Here is a 4919-nt window from a genome sequence, read left to right on the forward strand (position 1 = left end):
TAATGAATAAATGTACTAATTGGCTAAACCAAAATTATGAAAATTTTATGGTGGATGATATGTGAGTCTAGTTTCAGGGAAATTTTAATGAATAAACTGTACTAATTGGCTAAACCAAAATTATGAAAATTTTATGGTGGATGATATGTGAGTCTAGTTTCAGGAAATTTACGGATCTTAATTTGGAGCTCAGAGCTCGAATTATAAATAAGTAAGTGACTATGACTCGTGTGGACAGTTGATGTGAGCATTTATTAGTAAATTGTGAAATCGTACTTACAAGAATGCTATATACATTAAGGATGTGGAATGGAGAGGAGGAGGAGGAAAATAAATATATGTGGAATACATGGAAACTATGGTATATGAAATATTGATATAATGAAATAAATTATATGTGTTTATAAGAAAACAAAAAGAGAATGATATGTATCATGACATGTATATATATATATATATATATATATATATATGACTAGTCTCAATGTAATGCTTGTTGGATATGGAGTTGAATTGAAATGTTTCGTGCAAACATGTTATTTTATGATCTGAATTGTGGTATTTTATAAAGATATGATCTAGTTTTAAATATGAATGCTTGATGATTAAGTCAAGATATTTGGTAAGATGATAATCTTGGTATAAATGTATAAGTGGTACTATAATAAACAAGGTAAAATGAGTATGAGAGACACATGTATGATGACATACAAATGCTATGTTTGTGATTTAATTGAGAATATTTAATCATTAAATGAATACCATGTTATATGCTTTTGATTTTGTATAAGTGTGTAAGAGATTAAGGTTGACCAAAGCTTGGAAAATAGCCTAGGTATATTCCACACAGGCAGAGACATGACCATGTGTCTTAGCCGTGTATGGAACACGACTTTGGGACGCGGGCGTGTGGAGCCTTAAAGCATGAAATTTCCAAGATTTTCGTAAGTTCTCGGTTTAGTCCCAAACCCTTTTTAAAGTATGTTTTGGGCTTCGTAGACTCAAATAAGGGACTATGTGTAAGTGAATGAACGTTTTGAAATATGAATGAAATTTTATGGCCCGTATTTTAGTTTAATGTTTGTATGTTTGTCCAGTAACGCCTCGTACCTTATCCCGACCTAGGGTACGGGTAAGGGGTGTTACATACAGCTTACAAAAACAGAAGAGAAATAAGGCGAAGTCTACAGTACATAGAGGAAGAGCAAGAGGACATTACAATTTTACTGAAGAGATGACCGATAATCAGAATAATCTGCTACCTCTTGTAGTTGCCGCAGGTCCTCTTAATCAGAATCCTGCTCCTCGTACTATGTATGATTATACTAAGCCTACTTTAGCAGGAACTGAATTGAGTATTGTTCGACCTGCTGTTGCTACAAATAATTTTGAACTAAAACCTAACACTATTCAAATGATACAACAGTTTGTTTAGTTTGATGGTTTGCATGACAAGGATCCAAACACTCATTTAGCCAATTTTCTGGAATTCTGCGACACCTTTAAGATCAATGGCATTTCTGATGATGCTATTCGCCTTCGGTTGTTTCCCTTTTCATTAAGGAATAAGGCTAAACAATAGTTAAACTCGTTACCACGAGGGTTTATCACTACTTGGGAACAAATGACCGAAAAATTTTTACTCAAATATTTTTCGCTGGCTAAAACGGCTAAATTGAGGAATGGTATCTCTTATTTTGTCTAGATGGATTTAGAAACACTATATGATGCATGAGAGAGATATAAGGATTTATTGAGAAGGTGCCCTCACCATGGGTTGCCTTTATGGCTACAGGTTCAAACTTTCCACAATGGTTTGAACCCTTCAACTAGACAGATGATCAATACAGAGGCCGGTGGAACCATAAATAACAAAACACCTGAGGAGGCTTATGAGTTCATTGAAGAGATGTCACTGAATAATTATCAGTGGCAAGTTATGAGAACAAAACCAACGAAATCAGCCGGTGTTTTCAGCCTAGATGCAGTCACCATGTTATCAAACTGGGTAGAACTCTTAAATAAAAAGATTGATGATCTATGTGGTTCGACGCAAGTACATCCGATGATGCAGTGTGACACGAGTGGAGGTGGAATGGGCAATTCAGAATATTTACCCTTCGGTCCCAGCATGGAGAACGAGCGAATAAATTACATGGGTAATAATCATTGACCTCAAAATAATCCTTATAGTAATACTTACAAAGCAGTATGGAAGAACCACCCAAACTTCTCATAGGGAGGCCAAGAAAATCAGAGACCACCACCCCCTCCAGGCTTCCAACAACAACCTTACCAGCAAGAGAAAAAGCCGAACCTTGAAGAGATGATGACGAAGTTTATTTCAGCGGCAGAAACCCATTTTTAAAACACTGAAACTGCACTTAAAAATCAACAAGCATCGATTCAAGGGCTCGATTCTGGACAGCTGGTTAAGATGATTTTAGAGAGACTACAAGGGAGCCTGCCTAGTAACACCGTGTAATATCCCGAATTAGGGCCTAATCGAAATAGTGGTTTCGTGACCACAAATTTGAGATAAAAATAATTATTTTATGATAATTTTGAGGTCTATGATATGATTTCATGATTGTGTGAAAATTTCGTGAAGAAATTCTATGCATAAAGTGCTTAATTTGAAGTTAGGGACTAAATTGAATAAGCTGCAAAACTTGCATTCTAGAAGTTTCTAGTATGAAATTGCTTTGAAATATTAATTAGGAGGTCTTAAATAGAAATTTGACCAATTTCAAAGTTTATGGACAAATATTGGACATGAATGGAAATTTTGGAAATTTTAGTAGTAAGGGCATTTTGGTCATTTAGGGGTAAAATGAATTAAAATACAAAATTAAAAGCCAATTTTGCTCATCTTCTTCACTATGGACGTGTATACCAAGGGAGACTCCATGGCTAGGGTTTCCAAGCTTCCAAGCTCGATTGTAAGTCCGTTCTAGCCTCGTTTTTAATGATTTTACGCTTTTAGAGTTCCTAGAACTTGATTTAGCTTATGCTAGCAATAATTCAACCTAGGGTTCATATTTGGAAAAATACCCATAGGTGAAATTTGTGTATTTTGGTGTTTTATGATAGAATATGAGGTTTTAAATTATGTTAGACAACTTGTGCTACTCGGTTTTAAGTGAAAACAGGCAAAAGGGCTTAATCGGTAAAAATACCTAATAGTCATAAGTACATGTTAGAGTGAGAATTTGATGTTTCCATAGAAGGGAAAAATGATCAGCATGTCATAAAACATAAGAAAATAGGATGAAGTTTAATTTCCGAACCTTGAAGCAAAAGTGCAAATATGCAAAAGTTTAGGGGTCAAAATAAAAATTTTAAAAAATATGATTTTTGGACCCGTATGAATAGTGTGAGTAATTATTAGGCTAAATACGATATTATAGATGAAGGAATTCGAGATTCGGGCTTAAATCGGGAAAATACAAGGTTATGGACTAAAATGGTAAATTGCTGTTTCTGGATTGAGGTAAGTTCGTATGATAATAAGAATGCAATGTTATGTTTGAATTATATTTCTTACTATTATATGATTTAATATATTGGAAAAGTTGATGGAATGGTGTTTATGATGTGGAAATATGACATGAAAGAATGTTACATGCAATGCAAGAAAATGATGATTCATGACAAGTGATATATGAAATATGTGATATATGTTATGTAAATTCTTAAAAGCTGATTTGATATTTGAGTTGTGCCTTCTTATACTATGAATGGACAATTGGTACTATGGATAGTGAGATTGACACTTTGAGTAAATTCATACATAAATAATTTATCGATTCTTTTTATGTTATTATATTTTGATATCATATGAAATGTGGCTGCCTATCAAATGATTATTTGATGTAAACTATGAATTTAAATTGATTACAGACAATTTAGTAAAATGTTGAAAACTGAGGAATTTCCCGATTGAACCTTCGAAATAAAAACGATACGAATGATCTATTGTGAGGTCGCATGTGTAGTACTAAGTGCAGGCTACTATGCGTACCCAAAAACTGTGATCACGTGTGTAGTACTAAGTGCAGGCTACTACGTGTATTAGATGGTGAGGTTACGTGTGTAGTACTAAGTACAGGCTACTACGTGTACCAGACTGTTGGTCGCATGTGTAGTACTAAGTGCAAGCTACTATGCGTACCAGATAGCTTCGGGTACAAGTGTAGAAATGGGAAAATGTGTAGGCAATTGTGTATCTGTTATTATTCTGATGAGTTGAACGAGAAATTGATTAAATGAAAATACATGTGAAAGTGATTATGTGATGAACAAGTGCAAGTATATGTTTATTTGAATTTATGAGCAATATGCTCAATATTTGAGCGAACCTCGGTAAAATGGAATGGATTAAGTGAAATTGTGTAAAAGTGAACTTTAGTAGTAAAACAAGATTAGACAAAGAAGAAGGCATGACTTTGAAAATTCACCAAAAATTGTGTAAGTTGAATTAAATTTAAAAAAATTATGGAAAGAAAGCTTCTATTTTCACATGAAAGAAACAAGGGAAGCAAAAGAATTCTATATTGTGTGATATTTGAATTCTTGTGAAACAGGGTCTGAATGAATTCGAGATCCCCTGTCCTGACTTTAGAAATTCACCATAAATTTTAAAAAAAGTATTTAGAGTCATACCTTACATGCATGGATTCCTTATTGAATCTAATTTTAAGGGAAACAAATGGAATGGTCGTTGGAATTCTGTACAGGGAGAAATTTGGTTCGTAGTGCATGTGGGTCGAGTAGTCATACCACGAAATAGGGAGAATTTAACTAATAAACTGTACTAAATGGCCTGACCAAAAATTCTAGAAAAAATTTAGTAAGTATACATATGAGTCTAGTTTCATAAAAATTTACGAATTTTATTTGAGTTTTTAACTTGAGAT

At 33.7% G+C, this 4919-nt stretch overlaps 1 non-coding gene across 1 annotated transcript; it reads right to left on the minus strand.

Annotated features, from left to right (window-relative positions):
• Positions 1–1672: 1672 nt before the first annotated feature.
• On the minus strand, positions 1673–1779 carry LOC128294772 (small nucleolar RNA R71). The gene has a single exon (XR_008285079.1). It is a non-coding gene; the product is annotated as a small nucleolar RNA R71 (small nucleolar RNA).
• Positions 1780–4919: the final 3140 nt, after the last annotated feature.

The sequence above is a fragment of the Gossypium arboreum genome, chromosome 6 (genome assembly GCF_025698485.1).
Source record: "Gossypium arboreum isolate Shixiya-1 chromosome 6, ASM2569848v2, whole genome shotgun sequence".
NCBI lineage: Eukaryota > Viridiplantae > Streptophyta > Magnoliopsida > Malvales > Malvaceae > Gossypium > Gossypium arboreum.